An 18,956-nucleotide genomic window follows, 5' to 3' on the forward strand; every position below is an offset into this window, starting at 1 on the left:
AACATTAGAATGAGTGGTAATATTTTCAAGTCATCAGCTGCATGAAAGCTTGCAAGTTGTAATTTTGGAATTATCATTCATCTTACTTGTCCCATTAATCTCATTGCGTGGATCTCTCTAGCAAGACATTTAACTTCTAAACTTGTTCGTACATAAGATATTATAATAAATCAACTGAATTAACATGTATCAAGCTGTGACACAGTTATTCCAATAACATAATTTGTTTAATGATATAATTTGTTGGTTTGATAGCAAATTAATAGCAAAACTACTAAAAGTATACACAGAATCCTCATTACAAAATATCAGAACTAACTGTATCTAGGCAGTTGGATGAAGAAAATACTGTGAAAGAGCAGGCTAATCTAAAATAGCTTTTTCCTAAATAAAAAGTGTTGTGTCAAATTTGAGGACATCATTATGTCTAGTTTTATTCAGTGCTTTCCTGTATTAATGGACTTTTTCCAATGTGCTACACAAATTGTCAAGTCTTTGAGGATATTAAATTCTAATTTCCACGGGCTGTTGTGCACTGCAGTTTCAGAGCTGGACTCAAAAGCATCTGGTTACAGTGGTAACTTTTGTAAATATCTTTTAGATCAATAACATTAACTTTCCAAAATACATAATGCGAACAAAACAGGCAAGTGCTACAGATGTGGCTTGGCTTTTACAGAGTCCTAATAGGCAGAATTCCTTGCTATTCCATGAAATTTCCACTGCAGAACTGAAGACAGCAAAAACTTCGAGTGAAATGAGACTATGGGATGCGGACCATGGTAATTAGAAGAATACCTCTTGGTCTTTTGATCTTTTATTTATCTGTGTTTTCCTAAAATGATTAAAAACACCGAGCAACATGCAACATTTCATAGGCAGGATGTCTGAAATGTAAATATCTTTTCCTAGCAATCAGGATTACTTTTAAATTCTGTCTTCTTAGTTGTCGCTTGATCTGCAAAGTGCAACTAAATAGTCACAGATTACAGATGTAACATTGAATTTCGTCAATATATTTCAACAATATGTTCAACAGCTTTAAAAATTTTTCCTATATTCATGAGTGACATTTTGTTAGGTAAAATTATGTATTCAAGGAAAACATTGTGAATACTCAGCATATACCCAGCTGCGTATGTGTACTTGGGCATATTGTCACCAGAATTACGCAGGTAGATGTCTTTGACATCCTCTCCCGTTTTGATGCCTTTGAGTTTACAGCATCAGACACTGCATTAGCAATCTTTCCTGGATGTGTCTGAAGTTAAGTGGTGTTCGAGACTTACAGGTTCCACAATGTAATGATAAGAGAGCCTACATTACCTCACAAAAATATTAAGTGGTCTGAAAACCAGCAATACTTGCAAAATACAGAATTCTGTGAAAGAAAGAGCATGCATGGATATAGCATAGCCCTTTTATAAGTTATTTTTAGCACTGGCATTTCTAACTGCTAGGCTTTAAAGGAAATTTCTGTTAAGAAAAAAAGACATTTCCAAGGAGCAGACATTTGACCCATCCTTGTGTTTGTAAATACAGAGATTACCATAAAATGTTCTTGTTTATCAAACAATCACGTCTTCTTGAGAGCTGTTTGACTTTTAATTCTGACATGGCTCAGCGTTCACTAGCTGGGAAGAGTTTACTCCCATCTCTTCTGTTTTACAGAACCCAGGGAGCCAAGCCATGCCAGGTGGTGACAGAAACCTTCTCCAGACTGCTTCCTGCAAATGACATCACCTCCCTCACTTCTGCCTCTTGATTTTCCATGCTGCATAGACCTGTAACAGGGAGTATGAAAATGAGAAACAATGGCAAATCCCCAACTCCAGCCTCACTGGCTGAGGAGGAATTTTTCCGAACCACCTGTCACACCTAGTGCAGATCTGCCTGGTCCTGGTGGACCTGCATCCCTGTACCATCCACAGAGACAGTTAGTCAATTTTACTAGTGAAATCCTCAGGTGGGTAATGTGTCCCTGACCTGTGCTCCTCTGAGGTGCACACCATGGCTGTGATCCACATGGGGTGCTCCCCTGTGCCTTTGGAAAAGCCACCTTCACCCTCCTTCCATCACACCGTGCTCAAGTGAGTCCAACTGTATAAAGCCTGTCTTCTTTTTGCCTGTTTCTAGTCACCTGGAGGCCAGAATGTGCTGCCTATATTTAGTGAAAAAAAAAACCTGTCCTCATCGTGTTCTGTTTTAAGTCCATGGAGAGCTTTGCTGCTGGTTTTAACATGGAAAGGACAGTGCCACGTCTTTCTCTCTGTGCTGGAGCTGCCACTGCTGCACTGCTGCCCTTGAAGCCCAGCACTAAGTCAAAGCCTTTAAATCAGAGGGCTCTGTGCACTAGCAAACAAATGCCACCGGGCACTAAAGGAAACACTTCTGAGAAATCACAAGACCAAGGAAAATAAAGATAATATTGCAAAGGAAAGGAAGGGCATCGTTATGCTGCTGGGGTGTTTTTCGGTGATGATTTATATTTAACCTACCTAAATAAACTGCAATGACTGTTCTGTGAGTGCAAAAATGGATTGAAAGTTTCCATTTGATTAAATAAGGAGAAGAAATTACCCTGTGGCTAGTCTGTACATTCGCTGATCAACAATAAAATCTCAATGGAAACTAGTGACCTGCCACTGTCAACACACAACCAATTTGAACTGAGCTTGAAGGGGGCAGTCATGCAAGCACCACTTTGGCATTTATTTAACACCACTTTAAAGCCCAGTTTTCTGTCCAGGTCACACTATTTTCCATGCATTGTTGGGTGAGGCATGTCGGCTCTGGCTTTACACAAGGATTGAACAGGATCAGGTTATGCCGAGCTGTTGTACAGCCGAGTGGATGCCCTGCACTCTGAGACTTGGAGGAATAATCCCCCCAGGGGACTTGAGACAAGCTGGGAGATGGCACGGTTAGGGACTGCTCCCAGAGTCAGACAACCCAGATGCTGGAGGGAAAAGGGGTTGGTAGTGCAGATGCCAACCACTCCGTGCCAGCAGGCACCGGCACAGGAAAGCAGTCTGAGGAACATGTCCTCTGGGTGCAAATATCTGCAACCACCCAGCAAGGCAGAGATCAGCTCCCCAGTGCTCTTCAGCCCCAACTCAGTGCCAACCGTGCCAGATCAAGGTTGTCTCCTTCCACAGCCACCCCTAGGTCTGCCTACTAATCTCCCTCTTTTTACCCTGCTCAGGCATCCTGGGAAATGTGAAGTTGACTGCACTTCACCTACCTTGGGAAGACCCAGGGAATTTCCATGTTTACTAGTGGAATTCTTGAGCAGCATAAAAAGATAAGCTTCAGCCTAAGCCCTTCCAAGCTAGAAGAATTCCTGATGGGTTGTGTTGCATATTGGGTTAAAAGGAGAGTTGAAAAAAATTAAGTTACTGCAGATTTAACATCTTGCTAAATTTTGCCACCCTTTTGCAACTTCTTTCCCTAAACAGAGCATTGACGATGCTGAAAATACAAGTCCCAGAAGAATTTGCAGTAGGATATTCTGCTCTCAGCTTCTCTCCAGGGAGAAACTGGACTGAGGGAGATGTATCTAACCCATACAAAGAATTTTAACATAAACAACATAAACAGCCAACCATCCTCCCACTGGTTGCTCAGAGACCTAGTTAGGGAATTCTCCTTTATTTCAAGATTCGTTATCTAACATGAAAAATGTTCAACACTGCTCGCTTAGTTTAGGAAAAAGTTGCTGTGGAGTTCTTGTTCTGCATTTTCTGGAAATGTACATGTACTTTGCTTTCTCCTCCCGATATTTATTGACTCTTTGAATTCCACCACTAAATTAAAAGGAAGATATAAAAGCAGGGCTGTTCCAAGGTAACTTTTTATGCCTTTTTGCAGGACCTGCATATTTTCCATGCTCTTAAATCTCTGCATTTGCCTGGTAGAAACACAAAATCTTTCTAGTTTGAGGGTGTTTAGCTGAAGAAGTCTCTGAGATCTCTCAGGCAGTGTCCAGCCTGATTAGGAATTGTGATTTTTAAAAAAAAAAACGAACAACCCCTTTGATTTCAGATTTCCCCACAGATCCTACTTTTAAGTTTCATTATTTTGGTCACCTTTTTTCGGCATCGCTTTTATCAGCTTTGTAAACTGTCTGGACCATTTGATTCTCCTGACTTATAAAATCATTTCCATCTCAGCTCAGTCTCTGCATTTTTCCCTGCATTTCTTCTGCATTTAGCATTTGCAGGTATTCTTACTTCTGACTACTTTCTGCCATCAGCTGCTGGTGGCAATGCCAGCACAGCTCCCCTCTGCTTTGGTATCTTCTAAAATAAAGCCCAGTGCAGGAAAAAAGCTGGATGCCATAAAATGAGAAGTAACAGCTGTGTGTGCAACCAACACCCAAAGACCAAGGCAAAGAAAAAAAATCATCTTTTTAATTCCTTCATAATGTTGTGCGACAATGTGACAGTAAGAGTTTATTTGCAAAGTTTTTGGTTGCTGTGCCTCTGCCTTTTGCTAGCTAGAGAAGGAATGAGCGGTAGCCAGTCAGGGAGGTTTCTCTTGTCTCCTTCACTACAAAGTCTGAATATTTCAGTTCACAAACATAATTTTAGGGAAAAGTATGTTGCACGTTGGAGACCCTCAAATGTGTCTTGCTTTGTGAGGGCCACTGAAAATGGTGTTTTGGGTACATCATCTTCAAGAATCCTAGTGTACATCAGATTTGTCTAGAGTTGCTTTTAGCGCTGGATGAATTTTAGAAGGTATTAGCACATTTTATTCTATGTCAACAAGATAAGAAAGATGTTTTAGTCACTGAAATTGCAAGCACTGTTGCAAAAGAAAAGCATCAAGTAAGAAATGCCTTTACAGATCCTGTTTAGCAGCAAGGCTCCTCCTGAGTTGCTTTGGTGCTTTATTTAGCTTGCAGAGGCTAGGCTCAAACCTCTCCTTTCCCCTACAATTTCCAGGGTTACTTACAGCCCCTGGAGTTTTTATGTCTTCTGCCTTCCTCTGTTAGAGGTGGAACTGCTCTGCCTCATTTTGTTGTCTCACTCTTCAAATGCCTTCCTTTTTTCAGGACTTCTTCCCATCACTGATAGATGGGGAGAGGGGGATCACTCCCCTCACCTTGGGGGTTTTCTCTGAATCTGCAATGCCTTAGGATTTCCTAATTAGCACATTTCTGCCAGCCTGAGAAATTCACAAAATGTTCAAAATCATCCTGATATTTTACAACTCATCAGATACTGACAATACTTAGGTATTTTAAACTCATACCTCTCAATTTGCTGCTCACTTTAAAGCTCCCACACATGTTAAACTAGTAATAAGGATTGTAGATAATAACTCAGTCACAACCGAGATGGCTTTGAGAACATTTTTTCTAAATTACCTTCTTCACCGTGGGAAAGACATTAAGCTCTTTGGGGGACTGGGTAATAACTCACAAATTGGCCTGCACATTGTCTGAAGAAACTTTCAAGACAAAGTCAAGGCATACGAGGTAGGAACAGTCTGTCTGCTTCAAAAAAAAAGCAGAACTCCATTTGCTAGCAGGTGAAGGGGGAATAGTTTCATGCCATGGAAAATTCGGCCCTGACAGTTATGTTGCTGGAGTAAACTGTGCTGTCAATATACCAGTAAAAAAAGGGAACATTGGCTGTGAGTACGAGGAGCATGCTGACCTCATGGGCTGCAGCTCGGCTTGGCTGGGAGAGCTTGAAGGAATGATTAACTAAACCAAAAGCATTTCTTCAGACCTTTTCTAACATTGGCTGAAAAGACTTGGTGGGAAGGGTGGGAATTTACATTTCTGGGAGGCACCTGTCCTTAGCAAGGATGGACCCAGTCCTCGGTAGGTTTTGATCTTTCTTCTCTCATGTCCCACATTTTCTATGAAGTTTTGGTTACTGACATAATTTATTATGCTTAGTACAACTTTTTGTCCTCTGAGGGAAGGGTGGAAAATGATCTGCAAGCCTCTCTTCAGTGCTCAGGTCTATGGACCACCAACATCTGATTATTGGTGTTCAAAACACAGGGCAAAGCTAAGAAGGCACCAAATGGAAAAGCTCAGAAGGTAAAATTGAGGATGACACTGATACTAAAGGGAAAGTGGTAAATTGTGGATTAAAGCTACTTGCTTGAGTTGCTTCTGTAGGGTTCAGCCCCCAAAGTATTACCATTCTACTCGGAGCTATAAATACACTTGTAAAATGGCCTTGGGGCATTTTGACTGAGAAAAAAATTATTGCCAATGGACTGGGGTTTTGGGAGGTGCCTGAACACAGAGACCCTCCCAGATGCAGGGTTTGAATTGCCCCATCGTTCTCTTCATGGTTTTGAGTCATCAACATGTGGTAACACAATTATCGTATTAAGGACAGCCTGGGGCACCTGAACTTTGCTTTCTGACGGCTGAGATGCAATCCCTGCCCCACTAGTAACATGTTAAGCTGTTAGTCTGTCTTGTGTCATGCCAATTACAGATATAATCAGTTACAATAATGTTACAGCCCCAGATGTAATAACCGAGATCACCAAAGAGAGTGCCTTACAAGACTCACACACAGAAAGATCACTTAAGGCTGATGCTCCAGTTTTCAGTTTAAAAAGCAAGGGCTGAGGTCTGTGAGCATTTCCATGCAGTTACTCATATGCCTGACTTCAGGCTTGCACAGCTTAGGCATTGGCAAGGCTCAGATATGAAATATTGAAAAATACTGAAAAGGATACAGAAGAGAAGGAGATACGAATATAATACTAATATATGTCAAAATCAGAGATTTCTAGATCAGCACAAACAGTTTTTGAGGACATGTTTTCCCATAAGTGTGCCAGTAAAATATAAGAAACAGCAAAATCAGTGCCAGAAGCTCTGAAGCATCCACTGCAAAGGACTCTCACTGAAAATTGTTTAAACTCAGAGCAGGAGAAAGAATGCAGCCATAAACTGTAAAAAGTGGGCATTTAACATCTGAGAAATACTGTGTAAAATCCATCTTTGTGTCTTTTCTTTCAGTTGTTCTCAGTCAGAACAAGTAGAGGAGGGTTTTGCAGTGAACCTGTGCCTGTGTGTCATGTCCCCAGCCACCACACTTCTTCCCTTCTTCACTTGTATCTCCTGCAAGAAAACAGTTAGATGGAGAAGTAGGAGATGTATCTCAACAAGACAGCTCTATAAAAGGGAATTACTCAGCAGCATTGGGAATAAATCAGAAAAAAACCCAAATCCAGGATTTACTGCCCTTGTCAGCTGTTTTGGATGAATCAGATCCAAAGCCAAATCTGAGCTCTCATTTCTGGAAGAAAGAGCAGTACTTAGTCATGTACCTAGGGACAGTAAATGCTTTGGGTGGCGTGTCTTGGCTACCTCCTTCTTTTGCGATCAGCCCCTGTGACAGGTCTGTGTATACTAGATAAACACATTATCCTCAATTATTTGTTTTTCAGGGCCCATTCTGCAGGGTTGCTGGCCCTGGCCAGCCACCTGGGCTCCTGCAGCAGCAGCAAGGCAGCCATGTGGCCGGCCGTGCAGGCGCTGCCGTCCCTGAGCACGAGGCCCTTATGATTCATGGACCATTTACTGTGGCCTTGGTGATCACCAGTGAGGCACATCACTGGGAATTACTGCTGGGGGTGTCTGCAGTTTAATACTCACCACCACATCATCCAGGTGGGCGGCTTGTGTATGAGCAGGCAGTAAGCACATCGTCATGCTCAGCCTTGGTGCCATGCGGCAGAAGAGCGATATTTCCATTTAAACGCCAGGCAGGAAAGCAGTGTATCGAGCAGACTACAGGATGCAAGTCAATCTAGTTCAGATCGATATTCTTATTTAAGAGTTATTGTGGGCCAGGCAGAAAGCAAAATAGCCCACAGCTTTCAGTACTGTTCTCTTCCTAAATGATCCTGAAGGATTTTACCGATGTAAGCTACTCCCCCCATTTAGGCTGAGCTCTGAATTGCTTATCAACCCAGATGAGGTGTCATGGTATGCATTTGACAATACCATGACTTTTTGCAATTGTGCATGATTTGTGAAGATGGACTACTTGAACTAAACGTGTGCCATTGCAGCAAGCTAAGGTCTAGCTAGGGCTTGCTCTTCCCTTGCACACTCACCAAAGCCCCATTTCTCATTTTATGTCTAGATTAAATTAAGCCATAAATTCATGCACTCATTTTAGGGAGAAAGAACATTTGCAAGGTGACTCAGCAAGGTAAGAGTGGGAGCTAGCACCAGCGAGGTCAAGAGGGATTTACAACTTGGGAAAACCCAGCTGACTAGCAGGGATCTTGCACAACAGGCTTCCTACACAGGTAACACCACAGGTAACACACGAAGGTCACCTTTGGAGGAGACCTGAGCACCAGAATCTGCCTTAGGCATCCCAAATTACCCTCTGCAAGTGTTATCTTTCTCTATCAACTAAACACAAAGGGGATTAGCTCCCCCTAATAAAACCAGCTCTTTCCTCCAGAGCATTTTAGAAACTGAAACACAGGCAATTTGATCACCCCTGAAGAGAACAGCAGGATCAGCAGAACAGCTTAAACATACATTGACGTGCTGTGCCTGCTGCCAGGTCACCAGGGTAAAAGGGGACTTTCCAAGGTCAGAGACAGTTTATAGGTGTTTTCTGGCTCCTCTGGTTCAACTGAAGGGAAAGCAGGATCAGGAGAGGCTCCAGGCAAAAGGGCAAAGGGATTGAGTAGAGTGTGGGTGAAAAAGCTCCTGGTTTATAGCTTCTGATCCTAGATTCAGTGGCTTGCTGTACGTGAAAGCACCATCTTTCAAATGTGCTTTGTCATGAAAAGGCTGTTAGAGGAAGCTGGGAGAAAGAAGCCCTGCAGTCAGTGGGATGCTGCCTCCAGTCCAAAGATGGTCACACAGTCCCTCAGGTGCACGTGTACGAATGACCTTGCTCAGAGCAGAGGAAGACAGTGGATGCAGAGCCGCCCGTGCTTGCTGCCTCCAGCTCCACTCATCCCAGCCTCCTGTTAACCACTGTTTTGGAACAGTTGCTTAGATACCGCAAGAGCCTGGCTTCAACTTCAGGCAAGTTAATTTGACATTAAAACTTGACAATACCAAATGTATTCCAGGGTTGAGACACGCTTGCAGATGAAAACCACAACACTGGTAGACATCAGTATTAAATCTAACTTGAATGAACAAACCTCTTGTCTGAGATCTGGTTGAGCCCCCCCCTTCTCCTCAGGCTCTCAAGGGTGGTTGCAGTAAGACCCACATGTGAAATGTCACATGCCCTCAGCTTGCTGGAGCTAGGCTGGGGGCTGGCTCCATCCATCCATCCCTGGCCTCAACTCCTTAAGGGGGCTCCAGGTGCAATTTTACATTTGCCAGTCCTTGTAGTGATGAGGCCCTAGGATTTAAAGGCCGTGTCTGCAGACCTAATGACGTCTCTCACCCCTAGTTCTTGCATCTTTTTTAGGAAGCCACCTGTGATGCAAGCTTCCTGGCTCATGGTTTGCTTCTGCAAGGACCTATGTTAATAAAAGCACTACTTGGAACAGACACCACTTCAGGACATTCTGACTTAATTACATAAGGGAAAAAAAAGAAAACAATGAACAAAATGGGATTGCATGAGAAACCCCCTTTCCTGCTCTCTCTCCCATCCACTTTAGAGTCTGATTCTGTCCAATTTGTCCAGGCTCCTTGGATCTGCGTGTAGTGACGCTCTTGGTGTCAAGCAGGTAAAAATGGCTGAAAGACCAAGAATAAAACATTTCTTACTCTTTTGTAGCTCTCAGGGTTTTTTTGACAAATGACCAACAATTATAAGCTGTCACAGACCCCAATTATCTTGGATAAAAAGTCCTTTATTTCTCATGCTTCTTTCTCTTGCATCCAGAAATGACTATTCTCATTTAGAAACTAATGGGATGTGGTTACTGCTCTGTTCTGCACTGCTTTTGTGACCGACAACTCAAAAATGCTTTCGTGATTTTTCCCTTATCACTAACATATTGTGTAGGACCCTGCGGCAGCAATATTGCCTGCTATAGTGTGCTGGCTTAATGACTGTCTGGGGCTAGCACAAACGGGCTGTTTGGGTCCCTATCAGAGCAGCGACAGAACGCTGGGCTGTTCCTCCCATTAACTGGTTACATCCATGATCAGATTGTCAGAATCACTGATCTCAGTAGATTTCACTTTCCGTGAGAGCATTCATTAAATAGGCATTCACTGGACAAAGGCTTGCAGTCTTTAATCAAGCATTACTCCCGAGAAGAGCGATGGCAACCAGCCTTTGACCTAAGCCACTGATCTAAGGCTCAGTGAAAATCAGAGCACTCTTTCATTGTTTTCTTATTAATAGATCCCCCTTTGTTTGGAACACGAGAGTTTGTCTCTCTCATCCCAACAGCTGCATAACGGGGCCCTTATTTCCCTTGGGAATCATTTAAAATGGTGTAACGTGCCACTGAGAACAAATAACCTAGGAAAAGTGCTGTAGACAACATTTTAATGAGCTTTATCAGATGATGGAAAATACAATGTTTTCCTGTGCAGCCATGGGGGGAACCATGAATCTTGATCTTGACAGTGGCTCTGCAAGAGAATGAAGGCAAAACTGAGAAAAGATAAAGTTTTTCAGTGTCAGCTTTCACCCTTGAAAACCAGAATCTCTCTCTCATTTGGTCTGTATAAAAACTGTCTACGTCTACAGATATTTCTGGTGTTCTTCCTTGTAATATCTAATTCTATAAGAAATTGTTGTTTTGAGCCATATGGACAGACATGTCAGCGACTGTATCACAAACAATGTATTGATCTTTGCTGCCATGTATTTCATAAGAAAATCACTTTTAATGAAATATTGTCCAAAAAGGTCTCCTAAAAACAATTGTAAACTAAAAAAAATCCCTTTGATATTTAAACCAAAAGGTATTTTCTCACTCAGGCATATTCAATTTTCTTAATCAAAGGTATAAAGGATGGAAAGGGAGGTCTTAAACTGCATCTGAGAGTATTTATTGCTTTTTATCTCTAAGCAAAGGGCAGATCATTAAATCAACTAGAATTCAGTTTAAGACCTCCCTTTCCGTCCTTTATACAACTGAATTTGAGAGTATTTATTGCTTTTTATCTCTAAGCAAAGGGCAGAACATTAAATCAGCTAGAAGAAGGGTGAGGTTGGATCTCAGGAGGCTGCCTTACAGCTCTTTGCATTTCTGGAGACTCACTGGATCCAGGGAGGTATCTCCCCGCTAGTTGTGAAGCCTTCCCCTGCATGTTAATGCTTGCCCCGCTTTGCTGCCCACTGATGTTTCAAGCTACCTCCCGTGCTACTGTGAATCATTGCAGAGTTTATGAGCTCTGGAAAAACCTTCGGGAGAAAAATCAGGTAAAGTAAATTGATAGTTGTTTATTATCATCATACCAAGAAAAAGCAACCAATTGTTTTTCTAGATTAAAAACATATGGAAATGACAGTGTGATTTAGTGCCGTTCTATGTCCACCTCGCGCGAGATCTGTCTCCTAGCCTGACCCCACCTCTCTTATCATAAGAAAAAGCACAAAGTATTTACTGTAAAAAGAAGATAAATTACCTTAAATGGACAGCAGATTTCCCTGCTGGTAATTCCCAAGTGGAATAAAGCCAGGCAATGTTGACAGTCCTGTGGTGTTGGGAAGGGAAGGGAAGGGAAGGGAAGGGAAGGGAAGGGAAGGGAAGGGAAGGGAAGGGAAGGGAAGGGAAGGGAAGGGAAGGGAAGGGAAGGGAAGGGAAGGGAAGGGAAGGGAAGGGAAGGGAAGGGAAGGGAAGGGAAGGGAAGGGAAGGGAAGGGAAGGGAAGGGAAGGGAAGGGAAGGGAAGGGAAGGGAAGGGAAGGGAAGGGAAGGGAAGGGAAGGGAAGGGAAGGGAAGGGAAGGGAAGGGAAGGGAAGGTCACAATATTTTAAGTGGAAATTCTATAATTCCAATTTTCAAACGTAAATAGAACAGGCAATATGTACTTTGTATCTATTATACTGCTTCAGCTGACTTTTTTTCTAAGGGTATGCTAGGATGCACTCCGTAAGTTACCAAAAATCAATATGCTACAAGGGAAAATAAACAGAAGTTGTAATTCCTTACCTAACATCAGAACAATGAACGTCAGGTAAGGATGAAATAAACAGGCCACTTAGAAGTTCCTCTAAGATTTGGAAAGACAAACCCATTGTTTATTAACCAGTAATAGTAAAGTCTGCATCCCTCAGCATACCTGCTGACAGATTTATTTCTGAGTGTAACTGGGAGGATGTATTTTTAGAAAAGGGTAGTATATTTTTCTTGTAATTTGAAAGTTCAGCAGGAAGAAATAACTCAGCCTTGAAAAAAAAATCCTAGGGCAGTGCTGTAGTTTTATGAGCACTAGATTTTACCAAGATTAGTGTTCAGCAAAAGTTAAAAAAAGAAAGGTTTGCTTTTTAAAGAAAGGAATTGCCTTAAAAAAAAATAATTGCTATTCTATTAAAGTTCCTGCAATAAGACTAGAAAAACAGGAGGTCTAGAGGCATACTGGGAGAGGGGTATTTTGCTCCCAGAGGAGAAAAGATTTTTAGTATCATTCAGACATTTGCATTCTTCTGTGATGTTGAGATCCCTTATCTAAACGTGCTTCAGTTTTGTGTCATGCTTAGCAAATACAGAAAGATCCAAACTCAAACTTTTCATCTAAAAATGACTTTTTATAGTAAGGACATGAGATCCCAGCCCATGGATGCACACTGGGGCTGACTGGCTGGTATCTCCATGGTAGAGCTTGAGTGTGACCGTGTCTTACCAGCAGCTACTCCATCACAGCATTTGTGCCAAGTGGTTGGAGAAACCTGGTGGTAATATGGCAGCCTTCACCCAACCAGAGAGTTAAATTCAAAATTTGAAGGCCAAATATCTCATCCTGAAGTTCAACAAAAAGAACTAATACAGTACATAGTAAACAAATACAACATGGTTTGCAACTGGTCTCCCACTTCCAAAAGATTACAGAGAATATTAGGGTTTTGAGTAAACAAATTTCTCCATGGAAAAACAGGTGGCCACCATGGAAAACGTTCATGCCATTAAAAAACAAAACCACATTTTGACCATAAATATTTTCTATTTTGAAATATTGTTACAATATTCCATTAGTTGCAGGAGGTGAAATTCAGCTTTTTTCCATCCAGGCTCTTTGTGGTCTGGACTTCATCACAGGACATCACCCTGGATGCACCAGAGAGCTCAGGAAGGGGAGAGGTAACACATCATGCAAGGTGGGATGTGGCAAGAGACTCTGCCCATGAGAGGAATGGGATGGGGAAGCAAGGATCCTGCTATGTTTGGTGGGAGCTAAGCAGAGGCAATTCAGAATTTATGATCTGGCTGAAAAGATTTTGATCGACCAGCAAAGGTTTTGAAACACCCTCAAGATCTTCTCTTTAACACAGTTGGCTGATACAGCCTCGAAACCGAATGGCTTTGCTGGAACAGAAGGCGGCTGGGAGACCACACAGCCTTCGGGACTTAGGGGCGGGATGGGGGAGCACATCTGGAAAAGCACCGTAAGTCACCTCCTCCGTATCTTGAAACAGCGCTAAGAGTGTGGTCCAGCAGACAGGCAAGCTGCAAGACTGGGGATCTCATGACCTTTTTTTGTCATTTGCAGCAACAGCTACGCATGTTGTAAGATGCTTTGAAAGCTAGCAATAACCATGTATAAGTGCTATTTCCTTACATTGTTGAATGCTTATTTTCTGCTTCAGACAGGCAGAGAACAGGTGGAGGCAGCTGGGATCAGGAGTGGCATTACAATGTTCTTTGTGTTTATGTTGTAAATGAATTTTTCAAACTCAGCTTTAACAAGAGGAATCGCGCTTTAATCCCAAAAACAAAGAATAAAAGTGTGCTGTGAATGTTTATGTATTTTCAAGTAGAGTAACAAACATTTTTATTGAACTGAAGACATTAAACTGGGAGGGAGAAAAGGCCCAAGTTTAGATCTAGATATAGTTAAGTATTGCATAATCCTCCTTTACACAACTTAGGCACTGCAATGTATCTCTTACCTATCTGTAACATAAGTCTTATGAACCTAAAGCAATCCTGAAGTAAACCTACGTCTCAGGATAACGTCAGGTATATTTCTTATAGGCTGTAGGTTGAGTGGCTTTAATTACTACCCAGTGGAAAATCCTATGGATCTGAAATAACATCTTTGCCTTTTAAAAAATGCACTCACACTCCAGCAAAACACTCAATGTATCGGCCCAATGACATGAGACATCCAATTGCACTAAAGCCACCGATGTTGCAGAAAAGCTTACCTGTTCTTCTTCCTTTTCCCTTTGTCTCGTCACTATCCACCTTGCCCTGTCAGATTTTGACCTTCAGGCAGTGAATATGTATTTCATTTCTTTGACAGCAAATTTTCTCCTTCTGTAGAGCTCATAGTTACCTGAAATTTCTGCTCAGTCTCTGAAATTCAAATGGCCATATGTGTTTAAGAAAGGCCAATTCAAACATAATCTTTGGCTCAGCTTCATTAAAGAGCTGCAAATTTACTAATTTACTACAAATTATATTAATACTCCTGAAACTCTTTTTTTTTGGTGTGAAAAATATTCACCAAATGTCCTACTTTTTATTGCTTGACTATGTATGGATGAGCTGCTTACACCTTACTTGTCCTGATTATGGAAAAGTTCATGTTTATCACAACCAAACCCTATTTCTTACCTCCAGACAGAACTGAGGGGAAGAGAAGGGGTTGTTTGCTGGTCGCACTTAGCTGAGGGAAAGGTAGAAAGAAAAGAGGAGGAGACAATGGAGCAGAAGTAGAATAAAGTGAAGGGAAATAAATAAAAGGGGAGAAAAAGATCCATCTTTGGTGCTGCAGCTTTATAACCTGGCCTAACCATCAGCCTATGGAACGGCATTTGAGGATTATTCATCCCTGCTGAGAGCTGGGAGGATGATAAAACAATAGGAAAATAACAAGCAGACACTCGCCAGAGATATTTTTTCCATTTGTAGTGAGGTTAGAAACAAATAATCAAAACAAAATCCAGTGCAACTTTTGCTTTTTCCACAAAGTTTTCCCTGCCAAAAGACTTAATGTGACATGGATCTTGTAAGGCTGCCAGCCTGGATCAGCCACCAGGCTGCCGTGACGGCTCCCACCAGGGGAGACCCGTGCTGTGGGCACACAGGGGCTGCAACACAGTGTCTTCTCCCAGGCTGTCTGGTGCTCCCCACCTCTGCCACGAAGCCACTTTCCCTGTTTATTGTGAGACCTTGCTGTCACCATCGACAACTGCTGTCAGCGTCCCCAGACCTTGGACCTAGGCTGCATTCAGTCCGGCACTGACCCATTGAGAGTCAGCCCACCCACAACAACTACCTGAACACCTCCATTAAGGAACTTTACAAGGGTTACAAACCTTCAAGATTGCACAGGACAAGTACAGATCTAGGAAGAAGAGGAAATGCCTACACACTGTTGCTCCCTGCTCTCCGGAGCACAGCAGATGCCCTGTCTACCTGCCACAATTTCCATGTGCTCCTGAACAGAGACCATGTTCCTAGCAGATAAAGTTATCCTTATAGCTTTGGTGTAACCACCAGATTAAAGAACAAATCTGGTTTTTGGTAAGAAATCATAAAGTAACCTTTAAACCCATGGTATTTACATTGTAAAATCACTTATATATGTCACAAGACAAACACCTCAGAGCAAAGGCATGATCCTGATTGCAGAGTAAAAACTAAGCAGACCACAGCTTAGCCCTGGGCGTCTTACCGACTGCAGAGTCCATCATGCTTCATTGTGCAGGTGGCAAAATTTTGCAAAAGGCAGAATCTGGGACAGTCTGAATCTGGAGGTGGCCATATAATGGATCACTGTATTTAACCACAAGAACACAGCTATAGCTTAGGTTGTGGAAAGCAACCACTCCACGACAGTGATGCTTAGACACCACAGTACACAAAACTGCAGCCCTGATCCAGCAGTGCAGTAAGTGTAACCCAGGTGTTCCCAAGTTGTGGATTTCTACAATTCATTTGCACTCTCAGAGGTAAGTAGAGGGAGAGAAGCAGAGGGCAAAGTAACAGGGTCTCTATTTGAGATTGGAGACATCTTCGTTAGCACCATTATGATGAAAAAGCTAGTTATCACAATAAAGAGTATATCTTGAAGTTGGATTTTTGTTTTAACAGGTGAGATTAACATTTCCTGGCTATTTGAGCTACGTAAGCTTAGGTGCTCTAAAGTTATTGTAAATTAAATGAAACAATTGCAAATGTGGTTCAGTGTCCTGTTTCAAATCAGATTAACATGCTTGCAGCCTTTTGTTGCTCAATTTACTAATCTAGAAAAAAGTATAGATAATCCTTTAAAAAGTACATGTGCATATACTGCATTTATCTTGATACAGTTGCCCATGGAATACTCTGCAATATAAAATTACCGTGAATAATCTTCATATTTGCAGTTCTCTTAGTCTTATTAATGCCTATACCGAACACAAATGCAAACAACTAGCTTTCAGAAGACTTTCCCACCAGGGTATATGAAAAAAAAGTAGGTTGGTTTGATTGATTGCTCTTGTCGTTGCACTTAAAGATGTGGAACTGAGCTTACTTAACAAATTTGATAAGCAAGATGTGACACTGAAAGTTTTTCTCCTCCATAACTGGTATGAACTCAGAGAGACAACAAAGATATTAATAAAACTATGCAACATAATCCACACAATGTTCTTTCTTTTCTGGTCTCCTGCAGCAGAGCATGGTATGTCTCCAGCCTAGGAGTTTCTGTAAATCAAATGATCCTTGTAACTGCAAGCAATCCTTTTGCTTAAATTGCTGTCAATGTGATCTGCAAGGTGTAGGATGGAAAGCAGAAATGTAGCTGTACTGCATTTGCACTGCACTCCAAACTGAGAGAGAATGGAAAAATTAAGAGCAGACTGGAAAAATAAAATCCCTGTTTCTAAACAATAAGAGCTGCAAGATATCCACTGTTTTGGTTAATATTTTTTTCCATTTTAAAAAAAGCCTATTTGTTTTAAGGTGTATTTATAGAAGGCATTCTCTTATTTTGCATTTTACTATGCCTCTGATTTTAATTGATGCAATCCTGTGGCAACAGGCAGGGAAAAGCGGCGATTCAGAGGGGGGGTTGTGCTGAAGGGCGTTGGGTAGGTGACCAGACCACTTCCCACGCAGACCTGCGAGCTGCGGCAGGGCTGGAGACAGGCTGTGCATGGGTGTCTCCAGCTGTTCTGTCCTGACACTGCAGACTGCTGCTCCCCCGGCAATCTGCACATTAAAGCCTGAACTTTCATGGAGCAGGAATAGCCCCCAGCTATAGATTGAGAGAGACTCTTGACTTTGTGAAATGTCACACATTTGTTGCCTCAAAAATTTGCACCAACAGATGGAAAATGTGGGAAATCTTCCTAACCTAATGAGCCCCATCTTCTTATCCAGGAAAGCTGGCTACTTACTTGCAGGGAGGACTGAGGGTATAACAATCCAGTTATAAAAGACCATATTTTTCCATCTTCAGAATTACTGAGCTCCCATGAGGCCTCGGGTTGTTTTCATAATTATTTCCAGTTTCTAAAATTCCTTGTAAATACAGACTCCTCAGCCCCACCGATATGAATAGATCCAACAGGGCTTGAACAGTGGTACGCATCTGTTCCACCTGCGCACCTCAGCTGCCCCGTGCGATTTTGGCCCCAGCCATCAGGTCCCCTCATGGGCAATGCCTGGGTGCCTTTGGGGGGCTGTTCCCAGGATAACATGCAGGGGAAAAACTGCTCCGTTCGAGGGGGACAGCTGAACTGCCAGGGCTCTGGCTGTGCCTGCCGTGCTGCGCAGGCTGCCCTGGGGCTGGAAGGGCAATGCCTGCCGGTTCTGCTTATCAGCACAGACACAGCCCATCGAGCCAGTGTGGTTCCCAATGACCACAGTATCTTTTATGGGCTTTGTTATTTCAGTCTAAAATGTCCAAAAAACTTCTGATGGCTGTGCTGCAGCCCAGCAACATGCTGAGTGGTTTTATGGCGTGTAATGAAGGGCAGACGCTGCGTGTCCTGGGCTGTGCAGGAGGGCAAGTGAGGCTGCTTGAGGGTGCAAAGGCTGCCAGGATGCTCCAGAGGGATATGCAAGCGGAGGCAGGCAAACTGCATGAGCACCATCCTTCCTGGCTACCGGGATGGGTCTCAGGAGGGAGGAGAGGCCTCCTGAATCACCTGCACACTGTGTTTCAGAGGTAACCAGGTCCTCCAAAAGAGTGGTTGGGGTGAACTCAAACTGGAGCCATGTGGGCAGCCAGGAAAGAAGGAGAGATGTGAACCACAGAGCTAAGCTGTCTGAAGTGTAGATGCCATCCTAAGGTGCAAGAAGCAATAATTCTGACTGATATTAGTAACATTATTTGATCCGTTGAATACAATATTCAATAAAAATGCTGAATTCATACTGATTAATTGAATTCTCTCTATAAAACTGCCTATGTACACAGCCTCCCACAACCTCTCTTCCACATCTTCATTTAAAGACAAGAAAAGCCTCATTATCTTTGTTTGGCAGGGACTGAGTGTTTGATAAAAATGTCTGTGTGACACAAATATCTTTTGACTACACTGTAAAAACTAGGAAAAAGATCCAGACAGAGCTAGGTGATTGGGCAAAGGGGTTTCAAAGAAAGGGAAAGAAATCTGGGGAAAAAAAAAAAAAAAAGAAACTAGGAAAAAATTGAGAAGCTAAGGCAAATCTGTTCTCCACAAAGCTGACCATCTGGAACATGTTACTGAAGAAGAGATGTGGGATCACATAGATTGTTTCTGGAAAAGGAGGGGCTTGAGGGGCATGGAAAAAAACCCAACATGGTTGAATTAAGAGCCAGCCACAAACACTGAGCCAGATGTTTTTTTCTCTTCTTATAATGATGTATGTTCTCATC

General features: G+C 42.4%; 1 long non-coding RNA gene across 1 annotated transcript; it reads right to left on the bottom strand.

The window, feature by feature from the left end:
* Nucleotides 1-10,519: 10,519 nt before the first annotated feature.
* On the bottom strand, nucleotides 10,520-13,182 carry LOC308060626. Its single transcript, XR_013926813.1, has 3 exons — nucleotides 12,092-13,182; nucleotides 11,567-11,635; nucleotides 10,520-10,564 (listed from the first exon to the last, which is right to left on the bottom strand). It is a non-coding gene; the product is annotated as an uncharacterized lncRNA (long non-coding RNA).
* Nucleotides 13,183-18,956: the final 5,774 nt, after the last annotated feature.

Source organism: Falco punctatus (genome assembly GCF_963210335.1).
Source record: "Falco punctatus genome assembly, chromosome: 3".
In the NCBI taxonomy this organism is placed as follows: Eukaryota; Metazoa; Chordata; class Aves; order Falconiformes; family Falconidae; genus Falco; species Falco punctatus.